Consider the following 16,984-nt stretch of genomic DNA (forward strand, 5'->3'; position numbering starts at 1 on the left):
TCTTTCACGAGCCTCGATTCAGTATACAAAAAAAAAAAAAAGTGTTGGAGGTTTGGGCGATGGCGGTTCTTGAATGACAAATACACAACATCAACCACTCACCACCCCTTGACGAGACTCCCCACATACACACAACACTTCACTTCACTTCACTTCACTTCGATGCACACAATCTCCCAATCCATAATGAAGTCACAAACTTCTTGCCAATATCCCAATACTCTTCAATCTCCAAAGTTTCCAGGTATCTATATAATCGTAATTTAAACTTATCTATTAGTTCTGTTGCACTGCCTTTCTCAGAGACCATCTCATGCATCAACGACTCTCTGAATGAAAGTTCCTTACCATACTACCATATTAACACTTCTTTTCTTTTGAGGCTCCAGCCCCTGGCCCTGTCAATGTCTCTGCTGAAGAATTATTCTGCACTTATTTTGTGTATACCCTTCATCATCTCAAACATCTGTCATCCCATCAAAACCACCTCCTTTCTCATGTATAAATCCGTCCCCTACAAGCGCTCCTCGTAGTTGAGCCTAGCTAGGCCCGGAAACAATCCAGTAGGCCTGAGCTGAACCCTCTCTATCGCAGCTATGTCTTGCAAGAGTTGTGGTGACCAAAACGGCAAACAATATTCTAGACGAGGCTTCACTAAGTGTTTAAGTACATACTTAAATTTTCATAAAATAATGATATAAAAGATCGTGAAAAAAATCCAGAAGTTTAGTGCTACGGAAGCAGTCTCATACATCACCAGTAGGCCTTGGACACTGTAACAAGCCGAAGTTGAGTCGCAGTTTAGAAGATGGACGTTTTATTGATCAACATAGAACACAGTGTCAATCTACCTCGTTCTATATATTGCCATATTATCAGAGTCTTCTTCACCCGAATCCTGTTGCTCTTACATGCCAGGCCCTCTCATACTAAATATCGATATATTTCATGGTTCTTGAATGTATTATGAAGGCGATTTGTGATATACAATATTCAAGTATATAATTCAATTTAAATGAAGGTTTAAATAGGTTTAAAGGTGTAAAGTAAAAAAAGTTCCAGGTTTTACCACCATTTTATCCAGTGGCTATTGTATTGCATCACCTTAAAGCCCCCGTCACACATAGGTGGATTTGTTGGCGACTACTGGCGACTGAAAAAATCGCCACCACCCGCCGACAATCATAATGAAACCGTAATGGACGGTCTTCTGTAGTCGTGGTTATCCTCCCCAGGTCTGCTGCAGTCGGCAAGAGCCGCAAAGGGGCCAAATATTTTTTTTAATGTTTAAAAACGGCGCGCTCAGTCGTCCTCAAAAAGAATCCGCCATGCTGTCGTGATGGAACCGCCATGCTGTCGTCGGTATCCATAATAAGACCGTAAAGCGGCCGCAACCCAGTCACTCATAGTCTTCCGCAATCGCCCCAGCATCGCCCCCACCAGCTAGCACGGCAGAGATGCGAATGCCATACGGCCTTCCTGCGGCATCTTCCCGACTACGGGCCGACACTGTTGCGGCTGCATATCGAGTACAGAAGAACTGTCACGTCTCCCCTGCGGCTATGGGAGACTGACGACGACAGCAGTAGGACTAGTGGCGGCCGAGTTACGGCCATTGGCGACAGAGCTACGACTGCCTGGCGACTGCATTACGACATACCACGATTTTCTGGCCAGGTATAAATAGGGGTGGACATTTCAGCTCACTGCAGTATGTTCTATGGGCAAGGTCTACCAAGGGTCTCTCTACCAACATCTATCATGGATGATGAACATAGGATGAAGCTGGTCCTTCTGAATGACTTGGCAGCACTGGACCAAGATATTGCTGTGAATGACCTACTGCTGGCTCATGCTGAGCTCCATTCCATGGCAAGACAGGATGGTGTGAGGGTCTCCGTGGAGTGAGGTCCTGTGGTGCCGACAAGGATATGGCTTTATTGTTTGGACTTGGGACTTTTGGGAACTTTATTTTTGGGACTTTGGTCCTTTGGAAACTTTATTTATGGGACTTGGGACCAGTGGAAATAATTTGTTGGACTTTATTTCCATTCTCTCTCCCTGCAGAAAAGTTTGATTATTACATTACAATGATACATCTTTATTGACTTTCTTATTGTACATCAAACATCTTTATGCTTCATGTCATACATCATTGAAATGAATAAAGTGAAATGTAAAAGAGAAATAAAGATTTTTTTTAAAATGCAAAATAGAAACACTAACGGTAGCTTTAGCCGTCTGATGAGTACCTGTAGCAAGGACGAAACAGTGATTTTTGAAATTTATATTTAGTACAAATTTATTTGTTCATATTAAATACAAATTTGTTCATAGCACAAGTATCCAATAATGAATCGCAATGTTCATAGCACAAGTATCCAATAGCACAGCACAAGTATCCAATAGCACAAATATCCACAAGTAATCACTAATGTGTCAATAATCCTGACTGCCAGAGTCATCGTCATTGTCAGCTGGTGGCAGGTTCGGTGCAGACATCGTCTCTTGATGTGTGAATCATGTGTGAATGATTGTGTGTGATCACACAATCATCATGTGTGAATCATCTCCAATCGCCGGCGGTCTTATTGCAGTCTTGCGGACGTCGGAGTAAACCGCCATCCGGGCCCAATGCAGTCGCCGCGATCCGCCATCAGTCGTAATCTAGCCGCCAGACTGTCGCCGTGCATCCGCAATGCAGTCGTTGTCGATCTTCAACAGTCGCCATCCCACTCGGGGCGAGGTCAGTGCTTCGTCGCAATGCAGTCACAATGTGGCCGCCTGCAGTCGCCATACTGCCGCCTGACCATATTTGACTGCCCAAAATCGCCAGTAGTCGCCGAAAAATCTTGATCGCCGGCAGTCGCCAGTAGTCGCCAAAATATCCGCCTATGTGTGACAGGGGCCTAACATTCTAACATGTTACAAGAAGGGGAATTATTCAGAAAAACGCCAGGGGTATAGAAAAGGCCCCATTATATGGTATGTGGCATGTGGCAAAGTATAGAAAGAAGAGACATTCCATAGTTTGTAGAAAATGCAAAACAATAGAAAATAAGGGACATTCAAAAAATCTTGTGTGCATGCTGGACTACCCTTGTGTTTGTTTTTTTTTTTTTTTTTTTTTGTTGTTGTATACAAGATCGAGGCTCGTGAAAGAGCTAACATTAATCACACAAAAAGACAAACCGACACACAAAACACAAAAAACAAGGGGAGTGGCAGACAAGATGGGGAGAGAGGGGGAAGGACACAAAAGAGAGGGGGAAGAGGGGGAAGGACACAAACACAACATTTGAGAGCAGGGACATCGGGAGGACTTGGGGGGAGGTGGGAGAGGATTAAAACATATGAACACTGCAAGGACTCTGGGGTGAATTACCGGGGGTAGAAAAGATCAAGGTTTTCGATGGGGGACGATAAGAGATGGTGGTGAACAGCTGTTTTAAAGACCTGGAGGGAGGAGTGGGATTGAAGGGAGTGGGGGAGTTTGTTCCAGAGGCGGGAGAAAAGGGGAATGAAAGAGTGAAGGTGAGCAGAGAGCCTATACTTTGGCAGTTTAACCATAATTTTTTTCCTTTCAGGTTTATATGAGGCCAACCTTAGGAAGAACTCTTAAGAAACTCTTAGGAAGAACCAAGTAACATTCCAAGAATGTTCATATGAAGGGGCACCCTACATCTGGCAAACAAAACACATTTACTTCTTCATGCAGGTGTGTGAATTAAATTGGCATTTTTCCCAAAAATGTCCCTTCTTTTCTACAGTTTGCTACGTGGTACATACCATATAAAGGGGCCTTTTCTCTAGTTTGCGACATCGCACCTACCATATGGAGAAGCCTTTTCTGTAGTTTGCCACATACTATATAAAGGGGCCTTTTCTGTAGTTTGTCGCATGGCACATACCATATAAAGGGGCCTTTTCTGTAGCTTGTCACATGGCACATACCATATAAAGGGGCCTTTTCAATAGTTTGCCACATGCCATGTAAAGGGGCCTTTTCAATAGTTTGCCACATGGCACATACCATATAAAGGGGCCTTATCAATAGTTTGCCACATGGCACATACAATATAAAAGGGGCCTTTTCTATAGTTTGCCACATGGCACATCTTACTAAAGTTCACCAAATGTCCATTTGTCAGTCTGTCTGTCTCTGTCTGTCTGTCCGTTCCCAGGTACTGCAAAAACAGCTGAAACGATCCAACAATATTTTGGGTGGGTAATCCTGGGACCCCTGGAGTAAAATAGTGTTATGTCTGGCGGGGTAGTGATATGTAGAGCAGATAGATCTGAATAGGTAACGTGCTTCATCTGTCGCAGTAAGGAAAACTACCTGTAATAAGTTCATGTGTAGGCGTTTTGTCGGGTAATGAGTATACTTGTGAACCTACCAGGAGGTTCATGTGTTAAGTAGAGTTAGGGATTAAAGAGTAGCACCCCTGTGTGTCCTCACCTGGTTAGCCAAACCTTTGTCCCTTTTGGCACCACAACCACATAGACATTCCGACAGGTCCTTATTGCAACACTAAGTAACGCCCTTCCCTGACATGACTGCGAAAGAGAACCGGCAAAAGGAAACCAGGCCAGGACACCGCCGCCTGGCCACCGCCATTTACACCTCCAACAGGCCTATCCACCTTGAGTGCCACGTGCTATGATGACACCACAAGCCTGTGATTCGGTGGAGGCCACTGATTGGGTGGCACACAAAGGCTGACATCACCGCTGCGGAGTGATACGAGGGGCGGCAGGACTTTCAAGGGTGAGTGAGTCAGTCTTGCGCTGAGTGAGTCTTGAGACGCAGTGGAGTGAGTGAGTTGTGCAGCAGTTGGTCGAGTTGGGAAAAAGAGATCAGCAAGCGCCGAAGCGATTCTGAGTTGGTTCAGAGCAGTTTTGCAGCAGTTGGTTCAGAGCAGTTGCTTCTGGCAGTGGACGTGCGCTCTCGTCCCCCCTTTGCCGTTCTTCGTCGTTCTTTGTTCATGCACGAGTTGAGGGTCGACCTTGTGTGGAGCTCGCAGGCCTGCATGGGACCTCGTGGTGCTGGGAGTGGTGCTGGTGCTTACCACGTGCTATGATGTGCTATGATGACACCACAAGCCTGTGATTCGGTGGAGGCCACTGATTGGGTGGCACACAAAGGCTGACATCACCGCTGCGGAGTGATATACTTGTGAACCTACCAGGAGGTTCATGTGTTAAGTAGAGTTAGGGATTAAAGAGTAGCACCCCTGTGTGTCCTCACCTGGTTAGCCAAACCTTTGTCCCTTTTGGCACCACAACCACATAGACATTCCGACAGGTCCTTATTGCAACACTAAGTAACGCCTTGGAGTGGCGGTGCTCGGTGCTTTGGAGCTTGGAGCGAGGCTTTGTGGGTGCATCGGGGCTGAACGGAGCGGTGTTGGATGGCAGCCAAAGACAAGACGACAAGAGACAGATAAGCTCGCACACCACAGACGCACATAACGAACGTGTTTCTTTTGTTAATCCATTCCTTTGTTCTTGTTTCTGAAGTCTGTGTGTAGGATCCCAATTTAGTCACCTTATTTTATTATCGGTGCATATTTTCATGTCCTTGCTTTTATTTGTAATAAACCCTTGTATTATTTTCTATTCCCCATTAAACCTGTGCCCGCTTGAGTTAATCCCCTTGCAGGACCGGAGATACGTCGTTGCGCTGAAGGTAAGCTTTTGCCACAGCCTCCATTTTCCTTCTTCCTCCCGCGTTTGATAGTGAAATCCGTGTTTGGTTGTTGCCTCCGTATAAACCATTTAGGCCATCCACGACTCTGATGTTAACCGGAGTTGCGCGACAATAGGCTATATTGTTTTTCCAATTTCAGCTTTGGTCTTCAGCATTTTCAGGTTTGGTCTCCTGCCTAACGTTATTTTCCCACACCTCTGGATATGCTTCGTTTTCTTTTGACCTTAATGGTTGACGTGAAACGCAAATCGGTGGATAACTCATGACACCCAGGAACATATCGTGCTTGCCGACTCCGTTCACATCACTTCAGGGTACACCTGACATTTTACCTCTGGGTCCACTGACATTTTCGTAAGCCTTATTCATACCCACAAAATGCCTCCACATTACCTCAGCATAATTCAAACCATGACCACAGCGAATATTGGGGATTCCATTGATCGTGTTCAAGGGATGACTCTGTATCGTAAGCCTTATTCATATCATATTGTTGCAGTTTTGAGAACCCCTCACTTGTAAATACTTGTAAATAATAACTCTTGTAAATATCCCAGCATTTAATAAGGTCGCACCCATAGTTAGTCCATATGCAACACGTAGGACACCATAGGAACTTTCAGTTATTTCTTTAATCTGTGTTTAGTTAAGGCTGTGTTCCCAATAGTTGAATCTGCATTGCATTAATCAAATAAGGTAGGCCCCAATCATCATATTCGAACCTCTCTCTCTCTCCAAGCTACTCCATCATGCCCACCTACAGACGGGGCTTGTCCCTCTCAATGCTCTCACGTGGTTTTATTAGCAGCTTTCGCTGCATTCAAACGCCATTGAACACGCGGTCGGCTCAAGAAAAGAAGGGGCGGAGCCACGAGAAGAGGTGTGGCCTTGTCCACGAGCCGTCGAGGGTGGAGCCGGTGAGCCCTCGCTGACCAATCACAGCTGAGGTAAGCTCACTGATAGGCGTGGCTCGATGAAGCGCGCATGGATTTTCCAAGCGCGTTATATAAGCGCAAGCGCAGCGCCTTTTAACAGAGAAGAGAAGAGCGGACAGACAGAAAAGAGAAGAGAGGAGGGAGAGAAGCTGAGTAAGAAGTTCACGAGCAGAGAGAGTGGGAGAGCCGCGCTAACAGAGAGGGCACGGACAGCTGCGTTGGGAGAGAGCTGCGTTGGAACGAGCTGCGCTGGGGAATTCCTAATTCATATGAATTCATAGGAACTGCGCATACGGACTTGCGAAGGACTTCCCCCCACCATATGTAAGGTCCGAGCGTGCGCCAACGATATGCGCTAGCTGCCTGCCCGGGTTTTCACCACGGTACGAGTTGACACCTGGACCCGGACCTCAACACCTGGAACCATCTGCTTGGACCTTGCTCCCCTACCGCTACCTCCCGTGTGAGTGTCTGTCTGTTTGTCCGGGGTTGTATGTAAGACTGTATAGTTACAGACAAACCAACCAATCAACATACTTGCCGGAATCTTTTCCGGCATCTTTTCCAGATGCAGGAATCTTTTCGGCAAGGAACAAACGGACTCAAATGCAATACCCTCTCCTCTGGCGAGGGTTATTAGATAAGTTTTCATAAGGATATTGCATTGCTGTGTTGACTGTTGGAAAATTCAATCAATTCCTTGAGCCATGGTCCCATGCCATGGTCTATTGGCAAGGTTCTGTTTATAAATAGATGCAGTCCATCCCATGTCCCATCGGAGCGAGTCCTCCTGTATAAATTTAATGATAATTATGATGTCATAGGTCATGTGGTATGGGCGGCATCTTGGAAAAACGGAAAACCTTTGCACCTCTATATCTCCAAAACATCTCCTTGGAAAAGATTGTCCAGCTTGCCCTATGTCCTTTTGCTCTTGTATATTCCTTTCGTTCTTCTTTTGGGTTCTTGTATATTCCTTGTATTTGGGTTATAGATCAAAAGAGCCCTCTGAGGCCTTCAGAAAGAAGGTTACAGATGCCTTCCAGTCTGGGAAGGGATTTAAAAAGATCTCCCAACAATTTAAAATCAATCATTCGACTATCCGGAAGATCATCTACAAGTGGAGAAGATTCCAAACAACTGCCAACTTGTTCAGGCCAGGCCGCCCCAGCAAGTTCAGCCCGAGAGCAGACCGCAAGATGCTGAAAGAAGTGTCTAAGAACCCCAGAATGTCATCACGGGACCTACAGGTAGCTCTTGCCACTGTTGATGTCAAAGTGCACAAGTCTACCATTAGAGAGAGGCTGCACAAATTTGATCTACATGGGAGGTGTGCCAGGAGGAAACGTTTGCTGTCCAGAAAGAACATCAGGGCAAGACAAAAGTTTGCCAATGAACACCAATGCAAAGACCAGCACTTCTGGAACAATGTGCTCTGGACAGATGAATCAAAGGTAGAGCTATTTGGCCACAGTACCAGAAGACATGTTTGGCGAAAACCAAAGACAGCATTTGACCACAATAACCTGATACCAACTGTAAAGCATGGTGGTGGAAATATTATTGTTTGGGGCAGCTTTGCTGCATCAGGGCCTGGGCAGCTCACCATCATAGAAGCCACTATGAATTCTTCATTGTACCAGAGGGTGCTTGAGGATAATGTGAGGCCATCTGTCGGAAAGTTGAAGCTCAACCGAAGGTGGACCTTGCAACATGACAATGACCCTAAACATACCAGTAAATCCACCAAGGAATGGCTGAAAAGAAAGAAATGGAGGGTTCTGGAATGGCCAAGTCAAAGCCCAGATCTAAATCCCATTGAGATGTTGTGGGGGGATTTGAAACGAGCTGTGCATGCAAGAAACCCCTCAAACATCGCACAGCTGAAATAATTCTGCATGGAGGAGTGGGCAAAAATTTCTCCCAGTCGATGTCAGAGATTGGTAGACAGTTATAAGAAACACCTACTTGAGGTTGTTTCTGCCAAAGGGGGCAATACCACCTCTTCGAGCCAACGGTGTACTTACTTTTCCACATGCGAAATTTGCATTTATGTTTATTTAAATTATACAATGGACTACAAAATGTAAATGTTTCATGATATTTGTTATATTCTATCACCTTTATCTGTCAATATTGTTGAAATGAAGATCAAATAGCTGTATGTTGAAATATGTTGAAAAAGTCAAAACTTTACATGGGGTGTACTTACTTTTTTACGTGACTGTATGGACCACACATTCTGTGGCCTGGCACCACTTTGGACCACACGTACTGTGGCCTGGCGTCTCTGCTGGGACCGACCATTGCTGCCAGCAGCCTCTTGCTTGCGGACCACGGTTAAGGTGGCACCTATGCCCAGCAGGTGGACCACCTCATTTGGCCCTGCTGGCCGTAAATAAAAAGCGGCTGCGGTGCTTGCCCTTTTTGAATATTAAATAGGCGGCAAGTAAGAAGGCAACCAGGACCAGTGGCCCAGCACAGAAGACATCAGAAGACGCCATTATTATTGTTTTAAAACATGTTTGGTGCATTTTCTTTTGTTATGGTGCGTTTTGGTGCTCTTTGGTGCTTTGTGGTGCTTTTCATGCATTTTGTTTTATTGGTGCATATGGTATTGGTTTATCAGTGCAGTGCATGGCAATGATCTTCCTCTTTTCAAAAGTTTCTGCTTTTGTTTCCCACAAAAAGACAGGTCCTAGGTTCGAGTTGTAAATAATCAAATTAATAGTAGTCTTGTAAATAATGCTCCCCACCGGCTAAATGTGTAGTTTTGAGAATAATTCCGTAATTCAGTTTGTCTGTGGGCATGTCTGTTAGGTAGAATGTAACGCAGCAGGCGGGACATACTTAGTGTTAAAACTGTCGCACTCAGGGTGAGGTTAAAAGTAGAGGGTTACCACACCTAAGTGTCACATTAAATTAAAGTTGTTTCGGCCCGGGACGGGCCTGGAGGAAATGAGGGTGCAGTGTTGCGGTTTAGAGAACCCCTCACTTGTAAATACTTGTAAATAATAACTCTTGTAAATATCCCAGCATTTAATAAGGTCGCACCCATAGTTAGTCCACATGCAACACGTAGGACACCATAGGAACTTTGAGTTATTTCTTTAGTCTGTGTTTAGTTAAGGCTGTGTTCCCAATAGTTGAATCTGCGTTGCATTAATGAAATAAGGAAGGCCCCATTCATCACATTCGAACCTCTCTCTCTCCAAGCTACTCCATCATGCCCACCTACAGATGGGGCTTGTCCCTCTCAATGCTCTCACGTGGTTTTATTATAGCAGCTTTCGCTGCATTCAAACGCCATTGAACACGCGGTCGGCTCAAGGAAAGGAGGGGCGGAGCCACAAGAAGAGGTGTGGCCTCGTCCACGAGCCATCGAGGGTGGAGCCGGTGAGCCCTCGCTGACCAATCGCAGCTGAGGTAAGCTCACTGATAGGCGTGGCTCGATGAAGCGCGCATGGATTTTCCAAGCGCGTTATATAAGCGCAAGCGCAGCGCCTTTTCACAGAGAGGAGAAGAGAGGACAGAGAGAAAAGAGAAGAGAGGAGGGAGAGAAGCTGAGTAAGGAGTTCACGAGCAGAGAGAGTGGGAGAGCCGCGCTAACAGAGAGGGCCGCGACAGCTGCATTGGGAGAGAACTGCGTTGGAACGAGCTGCGCTGGGGAATTCCTAATTCATATGAATTCATAGGAACTGCGCATACGGACTTGTGAAGGATTTCACCCCCGCCATATGTAAGGTCCGAGCGTGCGCCAACGATACGCACTAGCTGCCTGCCCGGGTTTTCGCCACGGTACGAGTCGACACCTGGAGCCAGACCTCAACGCCTGGAACCATCTGCTTGGACCTTCCTCCCCTACTGCTACCTTCCCGTGTGAGTGTCTGTCTGTTTGTCCGGGGTTGTAAATAAGACTGTATAGTTAAGCTTGCCCTGTGTCCTTTTGCTCTTGTATATTCCTTTCGTTCTTCTTTTGTGTTCTTGTATATAATTAATAAACCCACTCTTTGTTCTTCTTATTTCCTGGGTTTCCTCTTATTCGATCGTTTGCGTCTTTTCCCACTTGAGTACCTGTGGCATGATTTCGGAACCGCTCAGGATGGGGTTAGTCTTTGTTAATGGCCTGAGTCACGGCTCGCTTCACTCGGCGTATCCATTAACGCTGCGGCTCGGGTGGGAGTTGTCTCCTCGCTTTACGGTCGGGTTAGTACGTAGGTATTTGGGACTTCATTGACCAATGACCCGAGCTGATTCCGACCGGAAGTGATGTCATAGCTTCCAGGATTGGGGGACGGCCAGCTTAAAAGACAAGGGGATTAACCCCCCCTTGATAAGGGGAGCGCCGACCCGAATCCGCAACAATATCATATATTCATTATAATAGAGCAAATGTATATGGTTATGTAGTAAATGTCATTCTGGATGTTTGTTTATATTCAACGCAAACGTATTCTACTTCTTCTTCAAATAAAATTAACACCCTCTTAATTAACCCTATCAATTACGTTTAGACTGCTGAGACCCCATAGACCCAAAACACCCCGAAGACCCAAAACATCCCGAAGACCCAAAACACCCCAAAGACCCAAAATTCCCCGAAGACCCAAAACACCACGAAGAACCAAAACACCACGAAGACCCAAAACACCACGAAGACCCAAAACACCACGAAGACCCAAAACACCACGAAGACCCAAAACACCACGAAGACCCAAAACACCACGAAGACCCAAAAGACAACGAAGACCCAAAACACGATGAAGACCCACAACACCCTGAAGACTCAAAACACCCTGAAGACTCAAAACACCGTGAAGACTCAAAACACCCTGAAGACTACAATGACCCTGAATACCCAAAATACCTAGATGAATCAAAAGACCCAAAATCCCCTGAAGACACTGAAGACCCAAAACACCCTGAAGACCCAAAAAACGCTGAAGACCCAAAAAACCCTGAAGACCCAAAAAACCCTGAAGACCCACAAAAAACCTTGAAGACCCCAAAGACTCCTCAAGACCCTTTCAAACCAAAATACCCTTAAATACCCTGAAGAACCAAAATACCCCAAAGACTCTTAAAGACCCAGAGGAAACAAAAGACTCAAGACCCAAAAGCCCCTGACGACACCGAAGACCCAAAAGACTCTGAAGACCCAAGACACCCCCAAAGCCCCAAAATACCCTTAAAGGCCCAGAGGAACCAAAAGACTCTGAAGAACCAAAACACCATGAAGACCCAAAATACACAGAAATGGTCAAAGATCCCTATCCCTCTGAAACAACGTGTGGTGAGGCGCGCGGAGCGCCGAGTCACACTAGTACCATATAAAGGGGCCTTTTCTATAGTTTGCCACATGGCACATACCATATAAAAGGGCCTTTTCTATGCCACTGCCATTTTCCCCAAGAATATATATATATATACACACATCAAGTGAATCTGTTAGTACGGCAGATAGGTGAAATATTTGGGAGAATTGTGACTTTGATGATACAAGCACGAGAGTTGGCACACAGTTAGAGTATGCCCTGAGGAAGATATTTGGCTCTAGGGCCATCGCAGATTTGTCCTGTGACAACAATGGCGGCGATTTTTCAAAATGGCCTCCATTGCTTGTTATTTTACATATATTTGGTACATTACTGTGTATAAACTGTTGTTGTGGTCATACAAGCTTGACATTTGGCACATAATTAAAGACCCCTAACTATAGGGTTATCATATATTTGTCCTGTGACAACAATGTTTTTTAAAATGGCCGCAATTTATATGGTATATTATGGTATATGGTATATGGTATATTAATTTGTACAAACTGTTGTTTGAATCATGCAAGCATGATATTTGGTACACAGTTCAATATTCTGACTATTAGAGTCATCACAGATGTGTCCAATAAAAATGGTGCCCAATTTTTAGGATGGCAGATAGGTGAAATATTTGGGAGAAATGTGCCTTTGATGATACAAGCTTGAGAGTTGGCACACAGTTAGAGTATGCCCTAAGAAAGATATTTGGCTATTGAGCCATTGCAGATTTGTCCTGTGACAACAATGGCGGCCATTTTACAAAAAAGGACAAATCTGCGATGGCCCTATCGCCAAATATCTTTCTTAGGATATACTCAGACTGTTTGCCAAATGCCATGCTTGTGTCATCAAAGGCACAATTCCTGCACCTATCTGCATACTATGTTGAAAATTGATGATTTATGTCACCAAGCCCCAAGACCTATTCCCCTAAAAAAAAAAAAAAACACTTCCTGTTTCGCGCGCCGCTGATGCAGTGCCCCCTGTTTCCGGGATAACGGTACTCATTTTGCCGACTTCAAAAGGACGACGCGCTGAGTCAACCCACCTGGTGTTATTTTAATGGCGTGACCCTAACAGTAACATCTTAAACTAAAGCAGCCACATTAAACATGAAGCCAACACCAGGATTAGTTTCACAAGTAACGAAGTATAACGTCACTCGGTATCGCACAAACCTCCGCCAGGATAAACAGGTAACGTTTTGTATCCACTGATAGATCGGATCTGGATCCGGAACTAAACCTAAATCGAATCAGCTTCTTTTCCTTCTTCCTCTTCTTCTTATTCCTCTTCTTCTTCTTCTTCTTCCTCTTCTTCTTCTTCTTCTTCTTCTCACCTCCCCATCTCATCCCCAAAGCTTCGCCATAATCCATCCACATCTCTTTGTCATATCGTGCTATGTAGGCTATAATCATAATGTTCTCCCGATCTCTCTCTTAATATTATGAAGAATCACCTCAAATGATCGTTTTACAGAATATCTTTCTCAGTATTAATAATAAAATGAGAAACTCCGAACAAACCTTTTCCTCAGAAGATCCGACCCGATCACTGTTTCAGCCGCTTGTGGAAAAGGACACGGAGCCGATGTCAGTTCAAGCAAGCCATTGTCCACGTGCAGCCCGGAAGTGACGCCGGAAGTACAACCGAACGTATTACCATGCATGCCATAATCACCCACCAGGCGGTGTATGTGTAATGTAACACGTTAACATCCGTAACAACGTCCGTGACGTGTATACTTCCATTGTACATTGTTCATTTGTATAATACATTGTACATTTTCATTATAACACAAGTTTCATCGACTCCAATAATCTAGTGATTCCCTGTGAAATGATCAATGTAAAATCATATCCAACATTATGTGACGTCACACTCAATTTGACGGAGAAATGATGAGATTGAAGGAGCTGCGCTCCAACGCGAGTCGAAAGAATTGACGCGACCAAAGACGGAATTCGTCCGAGTTGCTTTATTGAAACAAAACAGCTCAGGTATTCTGACAAAAGCCCGTTTATCAGGCAGCAATACATATACACATTTATGTCGGGAAGTTTGCCCGGCAAAAGCTATACCGGGCATGCCTGGGTGTCAAGGGCGAGCCTTGGAAAGGCGAGTCTGGACCTGCCCGGGCGTGTTTGGCTGCGGCCTGGCAAGTCGAGGCTGGGCGTGCCCAGGCGCTCTGGACGAGCACTGGAAAGGCGAGAGCGGGCATGCCCGGGAAAGACGAGACCGGGCGTGCCCGGGAGGTTCGGGCGTGGCCGGGAACAGTGAGTCCGAGCATGCCCGGGAGAGGCGCGTCTGGCCGTGTTCTGGCCGGTGCAAGGCGATTGTGTGCATCCAGCGGTAACCGCTACACACGCCCCTCCAGAATCGACCTGCACCGGCAGGGTCAATTTAAGGGGGGTCCGGATGACCCGGCCGAAGCGACCCCTGGAGGGTCGTGGGGAGGGGTCCGACGTGGTGGTGGGTGGTCGAGCGGGGGGAACTGTGGACGGGGGGCGGCCTCGCCGCGGAGGAAGGGCCAACCGTGGTGGTCGGTCGACGTCCATGTGCGCCGGTTTGAGGCGGTCCACAGAGATCCGGTCCGACCGGCCGCCAACGTCGACGACAAAGGACTTGTCGCCTCGTCGCAGGACCCGGAAGGGCCCAACGTATGGTGGCCAGAGTGGCCCCCGGTGCGCGTCATGACGCACAAAGACGTACTCCGCTGTGCGAAGCGCCGGGGGGACGTAGGACTGGGGGCCCCCGTGGCGGGACGTTGGCATGGGGGCAAATCGGCGGGCGGCCTCCTGGAGGTCCGAGCGCTGGTGTGCGGCGGACGAGGGACTGGTAGCGTCGGGCACGAACTCGCCCAGGACGCAGAGCGGCTGGCCGTAGACGAGCTCGGTGGCGGACACCCGGAGGTCCTCCTTGGGCGCCGTGCGGGGGCCCAAAAGGACCCACGGCAGCCGGTCGGTCCAACCGTCGTCCTGAAGGCCGGCCATGTGTGCGGCCTTCATGGAGCGGTGAAACCGCTCGCACAACCCGTTGGCTTGGAGGTGGTAGGCCGTGGTGCGGTGCAGCGTGACCCCCAATGAGCGGGCGACCGCGCCCCAAAGTTCGGACGTGAACTGTGGGCCGCGGTGGGACGAGGTGTCCGCCGGTGCGCCGAAGCGCGCGACCCAGGTGGCGATGAACGCCTGCGCCACGTCGGCGGTGGTGGTGGAGGTGAGGGGCACGGCCTCCGGCCACCTGGTGGTCCTGTCCACCATGGTGAGCAGGTGGGTGAACCCCAGCGATGGGGGCAGGGGACCCACCAGGTCCACATGGACGTGGTCAAAACGCCGTGCAGGCACGGTGAAAGGTGCCAGCGGGGCCTGGGTGTGGCGGTGGACCTTGGCCCGCTGGCAGGCCGTGCAGGCGTTGGCCCAGTCGCGGACGTTCCGTCGAAGGCCGTGCCAGACGAAACGCGCCGACACCAGCTTCTGAGAAGCTTTCCGGCCTGGGTGAGAAAGGCCGTGGATGGAGGCGAAGATGTGGCGCTGCCAGGAAACGGGCACGATGTGGCGAGGCTGGCCCTGGGAGACGTCGCAGAGCAGGACGGTGCCCGCGAAGGGGATGTCGGCCAGGCGGAGGCCCGTGTCCGCCGCCCGGAGGGCCTGCACCGAGGTGTCGGTGGTCTGGTCGGCCGCCATGAGCACGAAGTCCACGCCGAGGTGGACCGCGTTCGCGCTGGCCCGAGAAAGACAGTCGGCCACAGCGTTGTCTTTGCCGGCGACGTGCCGGATGTCCGTGGTGAATTCCGACATGGCGGCGAGGTGGCGCTGCTAGCGGGCCGACCACGGCTCCGTGACTTTGTTTATTGCGTAGACCAACGGCTTGTAGTCGACGAAAGCTGTGAACGGGCGGCCCTCCAGGAGGTGTCGGAAATGGGGAATGGCCAGGAATAGACCGAGCAGCTCGCGGTCGAACGTGCTGTATTTTAACTCGTTCGGCCGGAGCTGCCGGCTGAAAAAAGCGAGTGGCTGCCAAACCCCGTCCACCCATTGTTCATGGACGGCGCCCACCGCGTAGTTGGAGGTGTCCGTAGTGAGGGCGATGGGCGCGTTGAGCACCGGGTGAGCCAGCAGCGTTGCGTCGGCGAGGGCCCGTTTTGCGCTCACGAAGGCCGCGTCCATGGCCACGGACCAAACGATGTCATGCTTGGCCGGCTTGCCCCGGAGGGCCTCGTAAAGGGGCCGCATGAGCTGAGCAGCGCGGGGCACGAATCGGTGATAAAAATTCACCATGCCGAGGAACTCTTGTAGGGCCTTGATGGAACGGGGACGCGGGAACGTGGTGATGGCCTCGACCTTGGTCGGCAGCGGCAAGGCCCCGGTCTTGGTGATGCGGTGGCCCAAAAAGTCAACGGTCATCGTGCCGAAGTGGCATTTGGCCGGGTTGACAATTAAGCCGTGCTCGCTGAGGCGACCGAACAGTGTTCGGAAGTGGAGGAGGTGCTCGGTGCGGGACGTGCTGGCGACGAGGATGTCGTCCAGATAGACTAAAAGAAATGGCAGGTCGCGCAGCACGCCGTCCATTAAGCGCTGGAACGCCTGGCCCGCGTTCTTGAGGCCAAAAGGCATCCTCAAAAATTCGAACAGGCCGAACGGCGTGATGACGGCCGTCTTCAGGACGTCGGCCACCCGGACAGGTACCTGGTGGTATCCCGGTATCAGGTCAATTTTGGAAAATATGACCCGTCCCGCCAAACGGGCGGAAAAGTCCTGGATGTGCGGGATCGGGTACCTGTCGGGGGTGGTAGCGTCATTGAGGCGGCGGTAGTCGCCACACGGGCGCCATCCGCCCCCCGGTTTTGGCACGATGTGCAGTGGTGAGGCCCACGCGCTATTGGAGCGCCGCATGATGCCGAGGTGCTCCAACGCGTCGAACTCGGCCTTTGCCACGGCGAGCTTGGCCGGGTCGAGGCGGCGGGCCCTGGCGTAGACCGGCGGGCCCGTAGTGGGTATGTGGTGCTCGATCCCATGCCGCAC

The 16,984-nt window shown here is 48.8% G+C and overlaps 1 protein-coding gene across 1 annotated transcript in view; it reads right to left on the bottom strand.

Moving 5' to 3' along the window:
• Window positions 1-16,984, bottom strand: part of LOC144888354 (uncharacterized) — a 304,399-nt gene that overhangs the window by 71,545 nt on the left and 215,870 nt on the right. The gene's annotated exons all lie outside the window — the stretch shown is intronic.

This window comes from Myxine glutinosa, chromosome 1 (genome assembly GCF_964187855.1).
Source record: "Myxine glutinosa chromosome 1, kmMyxGlut1.1, whole genome shotgun sequence".
NCBI classification, from domain to species: domain Eukaryota; kingdom Metazoa; phylum Chordata; class Myxini; order Myxiniformes; family Myxinidae; genus Myxine; species Myxine glutinosa.